Source organism: Natator depressus, chromosome 14 (assembly GCF_965152275.1).
Source record: "Natator depressus isolate rNatDep1 chromosome 14, rNatDep2.hap1, whole genome shotgun sequence".
Lineage (NCBI taxonomy): Eukaryota > Metazoa > Chordata > Testudines > Cheloniidae > Natator > Natator depressus.
The window spans coordinates 13,879,696-13,902,811 of NC_134247.1; the positions used below are offsets into that span (position 1 = coordinate 13,879,696).

The 23,116-nt window shown below is 47.5% G+C and overlaps 1 long non-coding RNA gene across 1 annotated transcript in view; it reads left to right on the forward strand.

Moving 5' to 3' along the window:
• LOC141998644 (uncharacterized) overlaps positions 1 to 18,277 on the forward strand; it is an 89,703-nt gene extending 71,426 nt beyond the window's left edge. The window contains exons 2-4 of the long non-coding RNA XR_012641875.1: positions 5,062 to 5,119; positions 14,171 to 14,264; positions 17,949 to 18,277. This is a non-coding gene — a long non-coding RNA (uncharacterized LOC141998644). The remainder of the gene's footprint in view (positions 1 to 5,061; positions 5,120 to 14,170; positions 14,265 to 17,948) is intronic.
• Positions 18,278 to 23,116: the final 4,839 nt, after the last annotated feature.

The window sequence follows — 23,116 nt, forward strand, 5'->3', positions numbered from 1 at the left end:
AAATGGATTTCGTTTCAGACTTCCTTTCTCTTGACAGTTTCATTTCCTCCTAAACTCGTGGCAGCTGAATGGTCTCATTCTGTGGGGGTGGCTTTTTTAGAATGTGTCATTTCAACCGCCTTTATTCAGGGAAAACCAGATCTGTGTGATGTTTCTGTTTCACAGTCCAGTCAAAGTCTAATTCTTAACTCCTGCACCCCTCCCAGAACGGAACATCTCGAAGTGCCCTCAAAGCACAAGTTTCCAGGGCTATCCAATGCCTAAAATGAGATACAAAGTGGGTGGATGGTTTTAGATTTAATAACCCCCAAGAAACCTAAACATATGGGTCTGATCCTGTGGGGTGCTAAGCATCAGCACCTTCAATTCCTGTTAGTCTGTGGGAGTTGAAGGCACCCATTGCAGAGACTGCTTAGACCTAGTAGGATCAGACTCAATATAGGGAGAAGGCAAATGTACTAGAAGTCAACATCACCACTAATAATAAGCTGTCTCTGCTATATTCTTAATGGGCTGGACTCTGCTTTCACTTATACTCCAGCAGACCATTCATCAGATTTGCCTAGTGATTAGAATGTGAGAAGTGAGTGGAGGTGAATACCCGGCTGCGCACATGGTGTCGCCAGGAGGGCTTCAGCTTTCTCAACTGTGGGATGCTGCTCTGAGAAACAGGAGAGATGGGGCCCACCTATCAAGGAAGGGAGGAGCATCTGCAGAGACAGAATGGTCACAAATCTTCTATCAAAAAGCTTCGTTGATGGAAAATGCCTTTTTGAGGGGAAAGAATTTTTTCCATACATTTCCGTTTTCATCACAATTGTTTGGGTTTTCATAAAAATATTGACATTTTCTACGTTCAGAAGCTGAAAGTTTGGGGGCTTTATTTTGGTGAAAACATAAAAAATGTCAACAAAAATGAGAATTTCTGTTTTTGCATCATTGTTCGTTTGTGCAGGGGGATAATTTCCTGACCCTCTCTCGTGGTGTATCTCTCCCTGTATCTAAAGTGTTCAGAACGTCATTGTAACGATATTGTACAGGAACATCTCAGTCTCCTGCTCTGTAACCAAAGGTAGATAACACAGTCGAGGGACTGACTCTATTTAAACCGCATTAACCACAATAGTCTTAGTGCCTCGCTGTTGTCTTTGCTCTCAACACAACATTAAAAGTAAGAGGAAACCGCATGAACACAGTTGGGTTCCAAACAACCACGTGTTTACTAACTATATACAACACCGAGCTGGATATACACTTCTGTTACAGAAGTCAGGGAGACCCATGTGAGGTATCCCCGCTATTTAAATGGATACTGCCCAATTCCTGTACACTTACATGCACTAGAACTCCAGCTGTATGTGATCATCATTCCCTTATAACTCTCGCCCAATGCTGGGTTAATAATCTAGTTGCAGCCCTGCACATCAACTGTCCTTATGAAAATTCTCCCTTACTGTGACGTTCCCCAGGTACAACCTGAACTGCTGTGTTCCCTCAATTCTCCAGCCTGGGGCACCTTTTAAATTGCTTCACTGTGAGAGCAACTGCTCCTGGTTTGCTCACATCCAGCCTCCAGCATGACAATCACTCTCAGGTATATTATGTGAGTGCTATGCCAGCCACTCATGAATTACACTACAGGGAAACACCAGCAAACTCCCAGTCCCAGACTTTCCCCCAGAAATGTGTCTTGCACTTCCCAGCACTCTCCTGGACAATACAAGCTCATATAAAGTCCGTCATTTATCAATAGAAAATGCTATGCACAAATCCTGTCATCCCAAATGGAGTTTCCCAAATGCTTCAATCCAAACACACTGGTTTAGAAAAACATGTCTATTGACTACAGAAGGAAAGATCTTAATGATCACAAGTAACGAGACATAAAAGTCAGCATTGGTTACAAAGAAATAAAAGGTAAAATGCAACTAATACCTAACTTACCAGGCTAAATGAATTCAAAGCAAAGCTTTCTCTCATCACATGCTTTTTAAGTCTTACTGGCTGGATGCCTTTCATCCAGGACCTCTCCTCCTGTCCAGTGCTCCTTTCCTTATCCTTCGGGTATTGTTGATGCTGTTAGCAGGGAGAAAGGGAGGAAGAAAACCTTTGGAGCATTTGCCTTCTCCTCTTATAGCCATTTCTGTTTCACAAGAATTCATCTTCAGCTGAGATTCAGGAAACAGAAGGTCTGAGAAGACAGGAAACCCCAGCTGTTTGTTTGTCAAAATGTAGATTTCTCACTCACCTCCTTCTTCCTGCCAAAGAAGAAGAGGCCATCTCATTTTGTTGACAATTGGCTGAGGCATCAATTTGCCTTTTGTCTGTGAGAACTTGGAACATGTCTCAGGAATGTTATGCAGTAGGATCTTGTAACTTTACATACAGTGTTGCCACCCATATTTTATTTGACGATCAGCAGATTATGAGCTTGCAAATGATACCTCGCAAAGCATACTTTGTACAAAAATTTTCATAGAATCATAGAATCATAGAATATCAGGGTTGGAAGGGACCTCAGGAGGTCATCTAGTCCAACCCCCTGCTCAAAGCAGGACCAATCCCCAATTAAATCATCCCAGCCAGGGCTTTGTCAAGCCTGACCTTAAAAACTTCTAAGGAAGGAGATTCTACCACCTCCCTAGGTAACGCATTCCAGTGTTTCACCACCCTCCTAGTGAAAAAGTTTTTCCTAATATCCAACCTAAACCTCCCCCACTGCAACTTGAGACCATTACTCCTTGTCCTGTCATCTTCTACCACTGAGAATAGTCTAGAACCATCCTCTTTGGAACCACCTCTCAGGTAGTTGAAAGCAGCTATCAAATCCCCCCTCATTCTTCTCTTCCGTAGACTAAACAATCCCAGTTCCCTCAGCCTCTCCTCATAAGTCATGTGTTCCAGACCCCTAATCATTTTTGTTGCCCTTCGCTGGACTCTCTCCAATTTATCCACATCCTTCTTGTAGTGTGGGGCCCAAAACTGGACACAGTACTCCAGATGAGGCCTCACCAATGTCGAATAGAGGGGAACGATCACGTCCCTCGATCTGCTCGCTATGCCCCTACTTATACATCCCAAAATGCCATTGGTCTTCTTGGCAACAAGGGCACACTGCTGACTCATATCCAGCTTCTCGTCCACTGTAACCCCTAGGTCCTTTTCCGCAGAACTGCTGCCTAGCCATTCGGTCCCTAGTCTGTAGCTGTGCATTGGGTTCTTCCGTCCTAAGTGCAGGATCCTGCACTTATCCTTATTGAACCTCATCAGGTTTCTTTTGGCCCAATCCTCCAATTTGTCTAGGTCCCTCTGTATCCTATCTCTGCCCTCCAACGTATCTACCACTCCTCCCAGTTTAGTATCATCTGCAAATTTGCTAAGAGTGCAATCCACACCATCCTCCAGATCATTTATGAAGATATTGAACAAAACCGGCCCCAGGACCGACCCCTGGGGCACTCCACTTGACACCGGCTGCCAACTAGACATGGAGCCATTGATCACTACCCGTTGAGCCCGACAATCTAGCCAACTTTCTACCCACCTTACAGTACATTCATCCAGCCCATACTTCTTTAACTTGCTGACAAGAATACTGTGGGAGACCGTGTCAAAAGCTTTGCTAAAGTCAAGAAACAATACATCCACTGCTTTCCCTTCATCCACAGAATCAGTAATCTCATCATAGGAGGCGATTAGATTAGTCAGGCATGACCTTCCCTTGGTGAATCCATGCTGACTGTTCCTGATCACTTGACTCTCGTGTAAGTGCTTCAGGATTGATTCCTTGAGGACCTGCTCCATGATTTTTCCGGGGACTGAGGTGAGGCTGACCGTCCTGTAGTTCCCAGGATCCTCCTTCTTCCCTTTTTTAAAGATTGGCACTACATTAGCCTTTTTCCAGTCATCTGGGACTTCCCCCGTTCGCCATGAGTTTTCAAAGATAATGGCCAATGGCTCTGCAATCACATCCGCCAATTCCTTTAGCACTCTCGGATGCAACTCGTCCGGCCCCATGGACTTGTGCACGTCCAGCTTTTCTAAATAGTCCCTAACCACCTCTTTCTCCACAGAGGGCTGGCCATCTACTCCCCATGTTGCGATGCCCAGCGCAGCAGTCTGGGAGCTGTCCTTGTTAGTGAAGACAGAGGCAAAAAAAGCATTGAGCACATTAGCTTTTTCCACATCCTCTGTGACTAGGTTGCCTCCCTCATTCAGTAAGGGGCCCACACTTTCCTTGGCTTTCTTCTTGTTGCCAACATACCTGAAGTATCATCATCTTGCAGAAATGGTGAACATAAGGGTACAGACTGTCACACTTATCCACTCCACTGGAGACTTAGGTTGTTAGTATAGTGCAGAAATTACATGTTGAGTTCATTCGGGTGCACCAAAGAAGGAACTCAAATTCCACAAGAAAAGTATCGAGTTCTAGAACTCTAGGGCTGTATCTGTTAGCAGGAAGTAGTGTGGTTGTGTGAAATGCAATGTCAGTATTTTCTGCATTAGCCACAAAATTCCTTTTTCAAAACCAGAACAACAACCCCAAAACAAAACCGAACACAAAAGGAGTTTTCCCTTCTAATTGGAGAAGTGCTGAACATACCACCTGGCAGTCTATCCTACCTGTATCACATTTCATTCCTATAAGCACGGCCCACTGGTATTCTGCACCTGCTGTTCCTTCCCATATTCTAGAACCTAAACTTTCATTTAAAAAAGAAAACCGTTCCTATTTCCAGCCTTTATTATTGCAGAGAACTTTTGAAAACATGAGCCAAAGTATAAACTGATACAGCAGTGTGAGAAGGCAGCCTGAAAGAATAGCTCACATATGAGCTGCCACATTGTTTGCAATCTGATGTTAATTCTGAAACCTAATGGTGGCACAATGTCAAAGTGTTTCTGCTCTTCTTTACTGCACCGAAAGTTGGCGCTCTCAGAGGTCTATGTCCTGTGACTGAGCTTTTTATTGCTTACCTTCAGGTAGAAGAATGAAAAGCAGGTAAACAAATCCTCCATTCCAGATGCTGCTGACATTAAAATTCCCTTATTTTCTAGATGTACCGCAGATCTCCCCCTTTCAGCCAGACACACTTGCTGAAAAGATCTACTTGAGGTAAATGAGTTTTTCAAATCTCTTCCATTTTGTTAACTTAAACCCTCCCCCCCTCCTCCCCCAAGAAGAGACCTGTGGCTAGTGGTGAGTGTCTGCGACAGCCGCTTTCACCAGCTTGGCGTCTCCTCTCACCTGTGAAGCAACAGATCTAGAGTGCTATGTAAAGGCAGAGTTATTAGAAACCAGGTCTTATAATGGGGAAGTGTCAGGCATCTTTATGTATAGGTGACGCTACCCCCACTGCCTACAATGAGATAAGTGACAAAATTCTCAACATGCACCGACAATGAAATGTAAGTGCTGACTGCCCCTTTCATCGCTGGCGCACCTCTGCGTGAGCAATGGTCCAGAGCAGGGATACCGCTGGGATTCACTATGTGGTGAATAAGTTAGGCGGGGCCTCAGGGAGATGGAAAGTGAGAAAGTCCAAATGATTTCATCGGCTAGAAGGAAAGGAAGGGGACTTAGCAGTTAGGTAGGGTTAAAGGGTTTTGTCACTGGGAGGAGAACTGAGCCTTATATGATAGGAGTGTGCGGGAGGGTGTCATGGCGTGCAAACTGGAATGGGTGGAAGCTGGGACTTCTGTTCCCTAGAGGAATGACAGATGTGCAACAGGGAGAGGATTGAGTAGTTTGGAGGGAGGAGGGAAGTGCATGATCTCCTGTCCATATATGACCTTGCTCAGGCTCCTGGATGGGCTTGTAGAGCAGAGGGCTTCCCTTCTTTCTAACCTATGCACTGTGGTTCACGGATGGGTGGACATAGGAAACTTAGTTCACAGGTTGTACATTAAACAGGTTGTCTGTCTTCTCTCCATGCTTTGGGCCTGAAGTCTCCAAAGGCATAGGTCATGCACAGCTCCACTCCTGGCATGAGTTTAATATTAAACACTAAAATGCCAGATCACCACGTTGAAATTAAGTGCATGAAGCAATCTGGGTTGGTGCCACAAAGGTGTTTAAATTAGACTCCATGCAGAAAGGGGATTCAAACAACAAAAAAGGCACTTTCTGGCAGTGCTGCAAACAAGCTCTCAAAAGGGGTTAGAAGTGAACTGAGAGAAAAGTGAACTAAGATGATAGAGCTGGACAGAGAAGCCCTTGAGTGCTGAAACAAGGAGTCCTATTCCACTACGAGCTGTGATTTTTATACCATGTAATGCAAATATATGTTGTGTCAGTTCAGAATGGTATGAAAAATAGATCAGAGCAAAACAATTCAAATGGAAACAAATGCAGCAGAAATCAGGACTGCAATCACATCGCTTGTTCACATTTCATCACATTCTGAAAAACTATATATGAAACCTGTATTCCCTCATCCACCTTGTGTCTCTCTCTATCAAACAAACGCAAACACCGCTACCCTGCTACCTTCCCCTCTGTATCTTAGTGTCACTTAGCCTGCAAGCATCTAGGGTTTGAGAGTGTCCATCAATATTTATTTGCCTTTTGCTGCATGCAGCACACTGCTGCCGCCTGAGAAATTAAAAAAAAAAATTATTAAAGTTGGATTGGAACTGTGTTGTGAAGAAGAATGACATGCAGGCTAATTAATCACTAGGGGGCAGCACTGTACTTTGCAGACTTGACTGAACTCATCACTCTGATGTGCCAGTGACAGGTACACTTTACAGTTTCACTGTGAGCCAGTGAGAGGGACCTCTTGTGCTTGATGCTCCTCTGTGGGGAGGAGAGGCATTCATACACAAGTCATGCCTCGTGATACGGGGGAAGGACGCAATGTAAAGGTGGGGGCACGTGACCACCCCATGTGCCTCCTTTGGGAAGAACTTCCAGCCCCACCTCCCTGGGCCAGGGCAGCCCATCCAGCTGGTTCCTGGGAGATGGGGCCCCAGGAGTGGGGAGCATGTGCCTCTGGGCCTGGCTGGGGCTGGCCGAGTCCAGGCTGAGCAGAGGCCAGGGAACCTGCTCCTGGTGCCTCCCCCAGTGACCCCCACCCTGCGCCGAGCCTGGGGACAGCCACACTCCACCAGTTACCTGCGGGGTGGGGACTCTGTCTTCCTGCTGCACCTCTCCCCACCCCCGGCACATTCAGCCCCTGTCCCTGGCAGCTGGGCCAGATGGGGAGCAGGACAGAGCACTTCTCATGGGGCTGAAGGTGGCTGCTCTGGGTCACTGCTCTGTTCCCCGGCTTCCGCTCCCCACCCAGTCCTGGCTGCCTGGGACAGGGGCTGAACAAGCGGGAAATGTGCTGGGAGGGGAGGAGGTTCTGACTGGCTGGGCCCATGTCCTTGGCAGCTGGGCCCAGGTGGGGAGTGGAAGCCGCCACCTCCCCAGCCAGGCTCTCACAGGCAGCCACTGCACTGCACAGAGCAGCTACCTGGAGTGGCCAGCTTGAGAAGCAGCCGGGCCCACCCCTTCCACTCCCCACCTGGGTCTGGGTGCCAGAGACAGGGGCCGAATGTGCCGAGGAGCAGGCATGGTGGAAGAAGGGTAGAGCCTCTCTCCTTCTCCCCACCTCTGGCAGGTCAAGCAGAAATCTGAGGGGGCACTTGCCCCTGCATGCCCCCCCCCACACGTGTTCCCTGTGCTTCTTAGCATATGCAAAACATGCCTCAAGGAGCACATGACCAGGATTCATCACTGAATTTGGTCTGCTGGTTGGATCATTAGCTTCCCTGGCCCAGGCCGGGACTGACATGGAGCACGACATGAACACTGATTCATGCCTCCAGGAGAAGCTAGTATAAAATCTCTGTGTACATCTCAGGAAATAATCCTCGTCCACTTAATCTTTAGTCCTGCCATTCTGGGCTTGAGGAGAGGCCCCATTTGGATTGGCCTTCCTGGCCGTAGCCTGGATCTGCTTTGCTCTAGCACTTAGGGGTTGTTCATAAATGACACAACACATTTTTGGTTCTTTTTAAAGGCCCTCCTATGCCTTCTAACACTGAAATAAACATGCAAAATTGAGGACCCTCTCTCCCCTTCCCCCAAAAAATGCCCTAAATAATTTTTGGACAGCCCCTTACTGCTAAAAGCCTTCCTTCTCCACTTGGACAGCTCCATTAGCAAGGGGGGGCATTCCAGCCCCCCACTAGGACTGGTGGGATTTTCTTTTCATCAAACTATTTCAACTCAATCTTTGAAAACTTCCATTCGGGTCAAACTTTTCTGGGCTACCAAAGACAAAAATCAGAAACTGGAACCCAACTTTTCGGCTGTAAACTCTCTTGAGGGGATTCAGTTTTCAGCCATTTCCACCCAAAGTTTTTATTAATTATTATTATTAATAATTTTATTTTATTATTTATTATTATTTCCCCTTGGAGGGGGCGGAAACTTTCTTTGTGGGGGGCAGGGGCACAAGCCCTTTTGCATTTAGTTATCGTTTTAATTTCCCGAAACAAGTCACTGACCCTGTTGGACCCGCGCTCCCCTGCGAAGCTGCCCACCCCGGGGAACGAGCGGCGCAAGGAGCGCGGGGACCTTGAGCTGGGATCTGTCCTTGGTCCTGCGCTGGTCCCGCGGGAAGGCGCGGCCGGGCGGGAGCTGTCTATGGTGCTGAACTCCGGGGGAAGGGGGGATCAACTCTTCGCTAGCCCACATTGAACGCATCTCCTTCCAGTCCCTTCAGGATCTACCAGCAAACGGCATTTCAGTCTCCCAAGGGACTCAGATGCTCTGGGGAGGAGACATTTTAATACTCTGACCGCCCCAGGCCGGCCTCACGTCTCCCCCTCACCTCCAGGGATGGGCGTGTTTCCTTCTGTCTCCCCCACCCCTCACGCTTCCCTTGTCACGCGGCTCTTGAGCAAGCCGGCTCGCTCCGTGCACGACTGTGTGTACAGGGGGTGAGACGGGAATGAAGGAGGTCATTGGTTCGGGTGCTGTGAGCTAGGTACTATCCCTAACTACTCACTTCACCTCTAGGCATGTACAGCTTTTCTGCCCAAATTACGTGCTATAAAATAACTATTTCTTGGGGACATTGCATGTGCCCTTTTTATTTTGTGTGTTTTCTTTGTGGACTTTTCTATAGCTCCCAGCCCTATAGTATCTGCCCCCCACAAGCACAGTAATGGATTTATCCTTGCCACACCCCCATAAGGTAGGTGCATATTAGTGTCCCCATTTCTGTAGCTATCTCGTCAGCAATGCTTACGGAAGCTTTAATTGTAATATAGTCGTGCCTAGAGACACCAGAGGTGTTCAGTCCCTCAGTGTGCTAAGCACTGGACATACATGGACTGTAAATTACTAAGGGCAGGGACTGTCTCTTCCTAAATAGACTAAGGTGGGGCGAAAGGAAGTAATATTATCTCCATTTTACAGTTTCACAGAAATATTAAGTGACTTTCCCAAAGTCCCAGCAGAAGCCAGCGCTCCTATGTCCTAGTCTGGTGAAAGCCTTAACTACAAGACCGTCCCATCCTTCCTTGTAACCTTGGTTAATGCTTCTTACAATCCCACAGCCCACGTTCTAGAGCTCTGAACACTTTAGCATTTCTGGAAAGGAGGATTCACTCCTATTCTGCATCTTCAGGTGAAGGACCAAAGTCAACCTTTGTCGTGTTTGTTCCCACCTTGCTGGAGGCTCTGTGTTCCCTGCCCTCCCTCTTGAAAACCAAACTCACGAAAGGTGGGGATAACAAATGCAACCAGACGTGATCCGAGATGCTTTTCATGACCTTCAAAGTTTGCTCAGTTGCAGAATTGAACAACCTGGGCCTTACAGGGGAGCTATTGAGGAAAGAAAGCAGCTTTGCTGTTCAATGTGTGACAGAGGAAAGGGAAGGCTAATAAGTTGTTTCTTATTTTAGTGCCTTGCACTGAAGTAAGACCGGATTTCTTTTATTATTATTGATCAATCATCAGGTGTCTCTTGCTGTTGGCTAAAACCACTAAAACAATAAACAAGCAAGGCTCCAGAGCTTTGGAGTTCCAAGAGAGAGCTTTATAAACCTCGTGTCAAATCCGGCAGCCTTTCATCAGTGGTGCTGGACAGGCACCGCAACAGTGAGCGGTGAATATTCATTTCAGCGCAAGACTCGGACTCGCAGGCACTGAGCAATGGACTGAGACCTGGAGGCTGCTCCTAACAGTGAGAACAGCCATCTTTACCTTTGTCACTAAGAATATGTCTTCAGCAGAGCTGGAAGGTGTAACCTCCAGCTTGAGAAGTCATACCCACTCTAGTACCGATCAAGCTAGCATGCTAAAAATAGAACGTAGCCACAGTGGTGTGAATGGTGGGACAGGCTAACTGCCATACTAAAATCCCATCCAAGACCTTAGGCATGTACTTGGCTGCCTGGCCCCACCCACTGTTTGTGCCACTGTGACTACACTTCTTTTTTTAGTGTGCTAGCTTGATCAGCACTAATGTGGGGATGTCTCCTTGAGCTGGAAATTACACCTCCCATGCCAGTATTGACATACCCAAAGTCTCCTGATCCATCCTTGCAGGCTTTAGCATTGAGCCCTGTTAGGTGAGCGTGCTTTTCTCTGGTTTTTGTCTATCTTCTATCTACATTTTCCTAAGTGGTGGTGAAGTGCAGCTAGAAATTGAATGTCACTTTAATGCTGCAGCATAGGTGCTAACTGAATGCCCCAGGAATGAAGGGATTTCTATCCTTGGGCAAGGCTAACTGGGCAAGAGGTTCCCAAGGTCATAAACAGGGATGCAGCCTCTGCTATAGCCATATATTACGGACAATTGACTGGAGGTCCTGATCCAAAGACCAATGAAGTCAACGTGACTCTCTTCCACTGACTTCACTGGGCCTTGGATCAGGCCCGTGTTTAAAGGCACTGTGGTAATCACTTGCCCACTTTTTATCTGAGCCAGACTCTCTGTACATTGCTCAAGTTCGGATGCCAGAATGAGCTGGCTGCTCTTTAAATTTGACAATTGACATAATAATAACAATTAACCTAATTGCATAACATGCAGCACTTGACCTGGATTTGTACTAGCGCTTAATAGAAGCTCAGCAGCTCTGTGCTAGTGCAGAGAACAAGTGCCCAGGGACTTGCGAGCAGTTCCGTGGCCATATGTAGGTGCAGAACTCTGGTAGGAATTGTTGTTAAAATGCACATGTATTTCCGTGCCCTAATTAACATAGTTAATTACTCTCCAGGGGCCGTAAAGCAGCAAGTGCTTCCTTTTTCTTGTGGAGCTTTCAAAAAAAGCATTTAAAATGGTTCAGCTTGAAGCCTATTATAGCTGCCTGCTTAATTATGCAAATATTATTTCCTTTTTAAAGAAAGCATGGCTTTTTAGTCAGTAGCCACTCAAACTGCTACTGGAAAATAATTGCATCAAATCCCAGTTTAGGCCTTGATCCTGCAAATGCACACCCAGGTTTAACTTTACCAACATGAGGAGCCCTATTGAAGTCTATGGAACTACTTCCATGCTTCAAGTTAAGTGTTTGCAGGTTCTGGGCCTTCGTGCTTCAGTTGAGAACTAGGGACAGCTGGCAAATGGGCAATTAGGACAACTAGCACTGAGTTCCTCACTAACGGGACCTGGATCCTGTTCCTGTCACACCCTGAGTGATATCGAAATCAGTGGGAGTTGAGTGCTTAGCATGAAGCTCACAGCTCTACTAAAGCTTCCCAGTCCCGAGCTGCATCAGCCCCAGTCATCTCCCCTCTGCTGAGACTGTCAATCATGTGGAACTGCTTAGTGGTCTTGTAGATATCACAAGTGCCTGTGGGGATGACCAAAGTCACTATCACTTGGAGCCTGTATTGGATTTGGGCTCCTGTTTCCAGAGGTAAAAGGCCTGTACTTTAATATTCTGTTAAGCCAGTGATGTGCCTCTATTAAGAGGGAGAGAGGGGAGGCTGTCTGCCAGAGCAAGCAGGTAATACCATTAAACTGGGATGTAAAGACATAAGGTAGGAGAAATAGCTCTTCTGAAATGCTAAAGTGGAATTCGTGCCTGTGGATCCAGTTCACTGCAATTTGCTCATCTCTCCACTGAAGAGCTCCTAGTCTGAGTCGGGACAGAATTGTCTTCATTCTTGACAAGAATATATGGGCTGAATGTTCACACTATCCAAAGTGAAACTTCTTTATTTTCCCCTGGGAGTGTGAAACAGAAGCACATTCTGTTATTGGTGACAAATGAGAATACGGCATGTCATGATCAGCTAACACCTGCTCATATCCAGCAGCACCTCTGCTGCCAAGATTTCCAGCCACTGGGAATGACTGTTACCTGATCATTTGACAATAAAGTGAAAGGATAGAACGACTAGCTGAATCTGCCCCCTTAGCTGTGAAATGCCAGCTCCATGGGCCATCTAGCCCAGTTTCCTGGCTCTCACAGTGATCAGCACCCGATATTTCAAGAAACCCAGTTGTAGACAATTACTGAATAACCCCCGCAAGAAAAGATGTCTTCTCTCTCCAACCCCCCATCCCAAACACTTAGGGACTGATTTTGAAAGGCTTTTAAGTGCTTGAGGATGCAGGTAAGCTTGGGATTTTCCAAAACACCTAGGCACCCAATTCCTTCTGGTTTCTGTGACAGGTGCTTTTGGAAGTCCTGATTCCTATCTGCCTCTTTAGGCACTGCCTTTCCAAAATCTGGCCTTTAGGGTTTATAGTACCTCCGTTTTATTTACCCCATCTCATGTACTTGTCAGAGTCTCATCATTTTCCATGCAAATGGCCAGCCTTTCCTGAGTCTTCCTGTGCTCTTGGCTTCAGTGGTCTCTGTGTGGCAGTGAATTCCATAGGTTAACTGTGGGGCTTTTGCAAAATAGTGTTTTTTCAGGTTTTTTTCTATTTGGTTGCTTTTCATCTTCAGTTAAATTGTCCTTGTATTGTTCATCTAAGAATGGGGGTAGACAGAAGTTTCCAGTTTACCTTCTCTAGGACAAACACATATTCTCTGATTTCTATCTTCAGACCCCACCACTAACAACCAGAAAAAACTGTAATGATTTGCCAGACCCACACGATCTTTATTTTATTAGTAAAACTAATAAAGCACCCAGGAGAGTGCGGGTTTTAATGTGTTTTATATTGTTTGTAAATTGAACTCTCTAGCCAGCAAAGGGTTAAAGGTTAGGAATTGTGTTGAGAGGAGTACTTAAATATATAGGATTAACCCTGGCCCTATTGTAGTCAATAGGAATATTGCCACTGACTTCCAGTGAGCCAGAATGTCACCTATAGAGTAGACAGCATTGGTTCTACAACTCCTAACCCCATTTAGAGATTACAGCCCTCTTACCTACCGTTTTCTATGGCAAGTGATCAAAACAAGAACAGTGAAGAAAACGTACCAGAAACTACTGCCTTAAATGTAGCTTTTCCTCTTGTGCCTGCGCTGCTCTGGGTAACCGGAAAGTAGTGAAACTGATCAGTTTACATTTTGTCAGGCCAATAAAACAAACTTAATGTCGAGCCAAATGGCAAATAAATGAACCATGCACTTTCTTTCTGCTTTGAGAGAAGCCAGGGCAAGGATGCAGCCTGTCTTCATCGATTTCAGCTGACTAGTACTTAATTAGGAACATGAGCTGTTCAGTGGGCTACATGGACTCTCTGCTTAGGCCTATGGCTAGCAGGGAGAGGGGTTCTGCGTCAGGACAGAGGGGTGGGGGCTCACTGGTCCCTAATTGGAGGAATACGCTTTGTAGTCCTTGTCAGGCAGGCTTGAGGCCGCCGAACTCTGGTAAAATCAGCTTTGTGATGCAATATATATCTCATGGGCTTGATCCTTATCTGCTATCAGTCCATTTAACTTAATGGGACTAAGCCTGTTTACACCAGCTCAAGGTATGAGCCTGTATTTGCTTCTCATTACTAGGGTCTGTCTTTTGCTAGCAATATATTGTATCTTGAAACTGAATTACAGTTGACAATATCATGAGCGCTGTCTTGCTCCAGAGTGCTATGAAACATTCCCAGGCTGGATCTGGCCCTTGACAACTCCACTTAATTCTGAAGGTAACACCATTCTCCCTGTTAGACCCTCAAAGCTTCACACTGGAGAAAAGTCCTAGAAAAAGCTGTTCCTTCCTCAAGATTTTTTTGTAAAGGGAAAACACATCTTTTTGCAGGCCTGCACAGCGGGGGGAGACTTTTACACTGAATAAAACCTCTCTGCTGTGATTGAGACAGAAAGGCACAAACCCAGGCAAAGATCCTCTCCAGGTGAGCTATCTTACATTATCGGTTACCCCCTGAGAAGGAATAACATAGAGGAGCTTGATAGGATCACTTACCCTTCAGTACTGCAAGGAAGTGAGGGTAGATGGAGTTCTCGGGGGTGAAGTTCATGCATGTGCTAATACAAGGCCTCTGCACCACTTAAGTTCCCAGAACTAGGTTTAAGTGCTGCCTAGTACTTGTGTTAGCCCTCCACATGGGGATGACTTTAACCCTAGGTGAGTCTGAGCATGCGTAAGGGCAGAGTTTGGACACATGGACGTGAATCCCATTGACTTCGTTGGGAAACGTAGGTACTTATTTGAGGACAAAATTTAGCCACCGGTAAATACTATTTTATATAAACTGTTAAAATTCTGCTCTGTTACACTGGGGTCAATCCAGAGTACTGCTATTGACTGCCGCGGATGTGCTCGAGAGTCACACTGATGGAGCAGATAGCAGATTTTGGCCCACATGTTTTGTTTAACCTTGCGGGCTTCTATAAATAACTGTAAATATCCCAAACAGAAAAGGAGGACTTGTGGCACCTTAGAGAGTAACTAATTGATTTGAGCATAAGCTTTCGAGAGCTACAGCTCACTTCATCGGATGCTCAGATAAATTGGTTAGTCTCTAAGGTGCCACAAGTCCTCCTTTTCTTTTTGTGGATACAGACTAACACGGCTGCTACTCTGAAACTTGTAAATATCCCAGTTCAGTATCCCAGTGTGTTTGCCTCAGGACTGACCCAAACCTAGCGTTGTCAGTGGAAAGACTCACGTTGACTTCAATGGGCTTTGGATCAGATCCTTAAAACATTAAATGGGAAAGGAAAAAGACCTGTGATAATGGAGAATGAGCCTGTTCCCACTGAAGTCAATTACAGTCTTGCCTCAGGATCGGTCCCATGCTGGAAACCATATAAATCTGGTTTACTTTCTTTGAAATAGCTCTGCATGAGGCAAACTGAGATGTCAGTTCTGTAACTTTTAAATGATCACGTCCTGACACCATTTTTAACGTATTGCACTCTGTCAGTGCTCTTTAATAGGTCTTAGATTTTTGGATCAATGTTGTGTGTCAGTTCAATATATCCTAAGCTGTAGCAGTAATATTTTTATGTCTGACTTCAGTGTCACTTCTTGGTTGTGGGAAACATAAAGGGCTCTCCCTGTTTTTTTTCCTGTTGCTGCTGAGGCTGATCATCTGACCTGGCAGAAACATTTATGCTGTCAGAGGAATTAATAGACAGAGGTAATTAGCACTGGCAGGAACAGGCCGTGAAACAGCAGATTACATGGGTGCAGATGGTTTTGGAATCCGTTTCTGTTTTTCTTGCTTGGGGTCCTTCTGTTGACCTGGAAGGAGAGAGATCTGTGGACTGAAGCCCAATTAAGCTGTGATTTTATTTTTAAATAAACTTCTCATTACAGATATATTTGCTGCAATTAAGCTTTAAGCATCAGCTCTCTCCAAAGAGTTTCAGAAAGGAATAAAGGGATCTAAACAAGATATTGCCTAATTAAAATAAAATCTTAAAACAAATTAATCCTCTTTCCAAATAAATACAGTTTTTATTTTTCACTTCAAACATGCCTCTAATCCTGGTATTTAAATATAGTGGATTTTAAATGAAATATGACCCAGTAGATTAACTGTCCAACTCGTCTTCTAAGATACATCAGCCAAACATCTGGCTCGCACTCCATTGCTTTGTGCCACTCTCACACAGCAAAGCAGATGGAGAACTGGCTTGACTGGCTACCATAAGGGAAACCTCCAAGTATCCTACCGCTAGTATAGTGGCTCTGTGCAACCACTTTCCCCCAGTCACATGGCCATTCCCAGGGGGAAGGGATACGGCCAGGGTGCCTCTGCTCTCTGACTATCCTCAGCTGCTAATGTGATCCATGCAGTTAGTTAGAGGAGAGTTTAAGCAAACTTTGGGCAACTTCAGGATGTGAGGATAGCTAAGGTGGATTAAAGCCACTTTCAGACCCCTCCTATCCGCTTCTCAGTACTGTGCTAAGCACAATTCAACCAGGCCAAAGAATCTGGCTTTGTGTGTCCAACTCAATATCGCATTATGTGCAATTTAGCTTCTTCATCAGGCTGCTGGGCCCAGCCTTACAGTGGATTATTGTTAATCTTCATCCATGTCAAAATATATATCTCAAACGTTCCCTGTTAGCTAACAGAATATAACTGGTTTCAGAGTAGCAGCCGTGTTAGTCTGTATTTGCAAAAAGAAAAGGAGGACTTGTGGCACCTTCGAGACTAACAAATTTATTTGAGCATAAGCTTTCGTGAGCTACAGCTCACTGATGCAGCTTGTCCTTGAGAAGGAGGGGGTTTCTGTTTATAAAGTGTTCCCTTCCTCCCTCAAATGCTTGAGGCATTGCACAGAATAACAGAAACTTAATACAAATATAACTGAAAATCACAGTCTTAAAATGTGAAGTGATAATATGAACCAAGGGGGTCTACATGCAAGAAGGGGTGGGGGAAAGGGTGAGGCTGGAAAGGTAATAAATACTGGGACAACCTAATGAAAAGGAGCCTACCAGCTTGGCATGTTTTAAATTGGTAGGCTTAATTGAGAGGGGAGAGACGGATGTTGGGCATGCTGAGGGTGGAAGATATCCCCGCATGCTACCGTCCACCCCAACAAAGGTACAATCATCTTCCAATCAGAGACATGACAGTGGCATCCATGAAAAGGCAGGTGGGATTGGAGCACACCTTCTCTTCAAGGAGGAGGTCTCAAATGCAGCCAGACCCTGTGCAGATAGGATCTGAAAAGCTAACAGGGTCCACTTCAAATCTCTGTGCTACTCCCTATAGGCAACTGGAGTAAATAACAAAGGGCGGGTGCACTGTGATTGCACTACCCCAACCCAATGGACAGATGTGAGGCTGTATTCTGAGCAAGCGGCAAGTGATGGAGGTGCAGTGCTCCGAGTCCTGGGAAGAGGTAATCCAGCCTCCTGGTCAAAAAGGCACTGCTGCTAACTTGTTATGGGACAAAGGCCGGTGTCTGTACAACACTGGGCACACTGATCCTGCACAATGGGGGCCTTTGTGTGCTATTACAATACACCTGCCTACTCCTGCTAATAGTCCTATGCAATCGGCACATGTATACTAGCATGATAGAGTATTGCACTCAGAATGCCCATGGTCCATGTAGCACCGTGGCCAGTATCGAATGCTTCAGGGGAAAACACAAGAAACGTCAGAGTGAATAACTTGCTCATCGGAGAAAATTTTTCTGAGCCCCCATCAAATAGTGGCTAGTTTGTGCCTCGAAGCATGAGAGTTTACACCCTTCATATTTTTTTAAGCTTCTTTAACGTAACTTTGGAAATCTCATTATCCTTTAAATGTCTAACATTTAGACATAGAGACACTATCCCTATAAATGCAGTCATTCTGAGCTCTTAGCCTCAGTGCTACCTTGTGGCAGTGAGTTCTGCAGGTTAATTATAGGTTGTGGAAACAAATGACAATAAAACAGAACAAAACCAATCCTTTAACAGCTTTTAAATTGCTACCTTTCACTTTCATCAAATTGTTCCTGTATTTTGAGAGCAGTCACATAGGGATTCCTGGTATATCTTCTCAGTACAAGTCATTTATTTTTGTATGACTCTAAATCATCTGCTTTCTTGTCTTCTCTCTAAACAGTTCTCATCTTCTTTATTGAAGGCCCTCCAGTCATGTTGTTTGCCCATCTTTGAACCTCTTTCTTTACTGAGAAAATAGGTGGGTGGATAAATAGCTGATAAAGCAAGTGAAGGAAGAACAGCTTCAGAGAACATATTTCAAATGACATGAAGGAACAGAAAATTCTCTTCAAAAGTGTAAGGGGTGTGCAGGAAGGAGGGAACCCTAAGGAAGTCAAGGAACAGACAAATTTCCAAAGTAAAAATAAAGAATGAAGACATCTTGCAGCATCAGCAAGATACATGGAGATCCTGGAGAGAGACAAAATCACCAGAGATGTTGAGAGGATACCACCAATGATCAAAGAATTAGTCTAAAGACTGGCTAAACTTCAGGGACAAGCTGAGATCCTGCCCAAGAATTCTGAAGCATGTGGTAAGGATAAAAAGTTCTCTTTTAAAATAGGACAGCTCCTTTCCTAAAGGAGACCAGCAGAGAAGTCAAATAGACTTTTTCAATGTGGAAGTGGATGTGTTCTTATTCTGTAAAAACCACTGGGCCAGATGTGCATAGGTCCATTAATGTGAGCCCGTTCATAGCACTGCTTTGGTATACACAGGTGAAGCACTGTCCCAGCTGTGGAAAATCTTTTACTTTTTATCAACAATATGCATGACTCAATTTACCCATACTTTGTATTGTTAACCATTGGCTATGAAGCAGTTAATTTCCTCCCCTGGGACAGTGTAGTAAGAGGTGGGTGGGTGTCACATGCCTGGGTGGCTTGACCCAAATGCCCCATCACGAACTGAATGGCATGGACACACATGAATGGAGCACCCTGGGGAGATAATGGAAGACCTGATGATTGAGCATTGACTCAACAGCGGGCAGCCAAGAAGATGGGGAACACAAAAGCAGGGCTGTAGGGGGGACAAAGAAGCAGGAGGTGTCAGATGGCTGGGTTAAGGACTGGGCTCCAGACTCACAGAACCAGAGAGAGACTGGGATGGACTCCAGCAAACCGTGGACAAATGGGGGGCAGTTGGTTCTGCCAATATTAAACTCAGTCCTAGGCTTGACTTTTCCATGCCAACTTAAGGGCTCTCAGGGGCTGCACTGCAGTCGACTAACAAACTGCTGGCTTGCCTAGAAAAGGCTGCCCTGTGTCTCTGCTGACACTTAGTGGCTGCGTTGCTCCCTGAAAGGGTAAAACCCTTAACCAGGGAGTCTGAATGCATCGGACAAAGTGAGCTGTAGCTCAGGAAAGCTTATGCTCCAATAAATTGGTTTGTCTCTAAGGTGCCACAAGTCCTCTTTTTCTTTTTGCGAATACAGACTAACCCGGCTGCTACTCTGAAACCTGAACTCCTGTGGACTCAGTGCACTGCGTGGGCTGAGCTAGGGGGCGTGCTGGAGCCTGAAGGCTCGGGCTTGGAGAAGCCGAGCGGCAGACCTGGCGAAGCGGAGGGCTTGGCCAGTAAGAGGGGCACTCCCAGGAGACTGTGCAAAGGCCGGGTAAGGCGCTCCCCCCGGACGCCCTGTGACGCCCCCGTCTTAGTCCTGTTTTAAGTGCTCTGAGCAGTGGAAATGATGATGGCAGCACCCCTCTCCTGCAGCCTGGCTGGCATAGTGCCCAGCCTTCGTAACAATAAGAGGACGTATTCCCCTAGTCAAAAGGCCCCTCCATAGTCAATCGCGCCGGGTTGAGCGCACTGAGCTCTTGCGGCTCCCGGCAGCGCTCTCCTTCCTGCAGGAGGAGAAGGGATTTGAAAACCACAGGGGGAACGGGGGCTTTCAGCCCTTCCGCAGGGCGCTCTGGTGAAAAGGGCCGGGTCTGAGAGCAGCCTGCGTGGCCGCAGGCTCCTCTGGCCGCTCGCAGGACGGGACTTGTGCCAGAGGGGATCGAGCCGTCTCGCAGCTTAATTGGGATCCGAGAGCTTCTGGGCGCCGGGCGCTACGGCGACAGCTGAGGCTTTCCAAGTCCCTCCAACTCTTCACGGGGCCCTTCCCTTGACTGAGCTCTAAGATGATACGTTCGAGGTGCAAACTCCTCTTCTCCGCCTCGCCGCGTGTACGAGGCGCCCGGCAGTAACCTGGCCGGCGAGCCCCGCGCCCCCCTCTTGGCTGAGTAATCGCGGGCGCCCTGTCATTCGGAAATGGCCCCTTTCCGCAGCCCCACGTGCTCCCCCCCGCTCCGCTAATTCTGCGGGGAGGCCGATGCACTGTGCCCAAGTCAGGGGCTGCCAGCGCCCAGGGGCCGGGGACGCTTTTGGATGGAAACAGCTGCTGTTGCAGGGGCACCAGACCTTGCCGAAAAGAACGAGGGAGCCCCTGGGCTCCAGTGCGGCTTCCTGAGCCTTCCCCTGGCTGCTGCAGTCCTGACTGGCTTCCAAACAGGCAGCTGAGGCTCGGGAGCTGCTGGGAGAGACAGCGGGGGGAGGAGCCGGGGAGGGGGGGCGGAAGGTGAGACACGAGCGCTTTCAAGTTTGGGTAACCGCTGCTTTCCCCTTCCAGCGGCAGGGCTTCAGCGTCCTGCCCGGCCGCTGGGGCTGGGAGCTGGCTCTGGTGCTCGGAGCTGTGAGTAGAGGGGACGTGCGCCTGGAGCTGTCCCCGGTGCTAGCCCCGCGGGCTGCGGGAGCTGTCCCGGGTGCTGAAAACCGGCCCGGCCCGGGCGGCTCTAGGGCTCCGCCAAGGCCGCCGGGGTCCTGCCTGCTCAGCACTTGGCAGCCCCGGGGAGCTGCTCCGGCTGCTGAACCGGACTCGCTCGCCCCGCCTCCCTGGGAGCGCTCGCAGGAGCCGCGTCTGGCTTGCGCCGCGGCCCCCCGGGCCATGCTGCGGGCCGGGTAGCGCCGGGCTGCCTCGGGGAAGCCGCCCGGCCCCGCCCGCTGCGTTGGGGTCAGCCGGGAGCAGCGCTCGGCACCTACGCAGGGAAATTGCAAGGGGTGGAGCCAGGCTGGGGCGCTCGGAGCGGGGCTGGCAGCGCCCGGGCAGCCTCGGGGATGGACGCCGATGGAGCCGGCAGCCCTTGCTACGATGAGGATCTTCTGCACAAGGTGGGGGACCCATTCGGGCGGCTCTTCTTGGGGGGGTGGGGGGAGAATAAACTCGGAAACCAGAGATCCCGCAAAAGGGGAGCAGGGTCCTGAGCTCCCTAAGGTAGCGGATGCAAGGGGCGGATGGGAAGTCTATGGAACTGCACCCATACGATCGGCTGCTAGCCGCCAGAGTCCGGGCACACGCCGGGGGGGAGCCTGCCAGCAGTTGTGGGGTTTATTCCTGGCTGCAAGCCTAGTACGGTGGGTTTGCTGTTTCCTGGAGCCACTCGGTCATCCCCGGGGTGAATAGACGCTGTTTGTGTCTTACCTTCCCACTAAACACGGCTGTTTGACTTCTCCGCTGCCTCTTGCAAACTGTAGTTTATTTATAGTATGCAAACAACTGCTCTGCAAGATTCTTTGGGATTGCCAAGTAATTGGGAACTAATGATCTCTCCCCCTCCCCTCCCTAGCAGCAGACAATGTATTAACAAAACGCAGCGCTCCGCAGGAGCAGCTGTTAACTCGTGTTTGTTTCCAGGCACTAATGTGTGTAATTAGGAAAGGAGACAGACACCCAGGTTCAACAGAATCCGCAAACCAGCCCCTCCGAGTAGCTCTGGGATTCCGCCAGCCCGAGCCATGGTGCCGCAGCTAGCAGCTAAAATCGGGGTGCAAACTGTTCCCTGAAAGCACCGACGCTGCTCTCCCGACCACTGCCAGAGCTAAGTTTTTAAAGCTTCCTTCAGTGTTGGAGGCGACGGGCTGGTAGAGAATGACAAGTAGAAAGACAAATGGGGGAATCCGGGCTCCGCTGAACTGAAAGCGAGTTTTGCCATTGACTGAACTGGCTGCATGTTTGGTCTTGAGAGAAGAAGACTGAGGAGGGACCTGAGAAAGGTCTTCAGCTAGGTTGGGGCGGTTGTGAAAAGGACAGTGATCAATTTTGCTCCCTGACCACCGAAGGTAGGACAAGATGTAAAGGGTTTGATCTGCAGCAAAGGAGATTTAGTTTCGATATTGGGCAAAAATTCCTAATGATAAGGGTGGTTAAGTACTGGAACACGTACCAAGGGAAGCTGTAAGATCCCCATCACTGGAGGTTTTCAAAACCAGGTTAGACAAACATGTTAGGGGTGGTCTGGGTTGAGGTAGTGATAGGTGGACCGTGGGCCAAATCCGGACCACAAGACACTTTAGAATGGACCCCCAAATCTTTTTATTTACTTATTATCATTATTTTATTTTTTATTATTTTCTCTGGAGTCTGGACCTTGACTATACCTTGACCAAGAAATTTGATATTGACAAAAATATCTGGTCAGGGAGGATTTGGTCCTGCCTCAGGGCATGGGGGATAGACTACATAACCTCTTCAGATGTCTCCCAGCCCTGCATTTCTATGACTCCGTGAAGTCAGGATTTCCCTCCAAGTCCCTGCTCTTGAGCGCTCACTGTGTGCATTTTCTTAAAGAATCCTCAAAGTAAATTGAAAGGAGTAGAGCAGGCTTCTCTGATCTGCCTTCAGTGAAAGTATCTGTATCCCAAAATACACTTCTCCCTACTTTCACTTCTTCAAATTCCTGTCTCTGAGAGCAACCTTAGAACAGACCTTACAAATGCCCCTGAGCATCAGCTTTCCCAGGAGCTTGGTCCTATCAAAAGTGCTGTCACAATAAGCATTAAGCTCACCCTTGCTTGGAAGCCTCAGCAGATGGGCCAAGAACGGACTAGCTCAGGAGAGTGTATTTCCCTCTCAGCCCTTGCTGTGGTCTCTCCAGGTTCAGCTACAGCAGCAGATTGGGGAAGAAGGCTGCTGCTCACTGTTCTGATCTTGTTTGGTCACTAAAAATGTTGTAGGCCTCCCTACTTCACATCACTGCCTTTATTGCTATCTAGGGGCAGCATTCCTAAGGCCTTGAAAGTTTAATGCCTGAGTCCTCTGGGCAGAAGTGAGGGGCCTTAGAAATTGTTGTGGGTCGACTGGCTGCTTGGCAGCTTCTCTGTTTGCAGGCGGACGCATCGTGGCTGGTTTAGAGTCCCCTGCTCAAGGGGACAGGCCTATTAATTGCAATGGGGTTACTCACCGCAGCCAGGGCTGTACGACAGGGCTCATGCTTTTCATGAGAAAATTCATCTCGAGCAACTCCT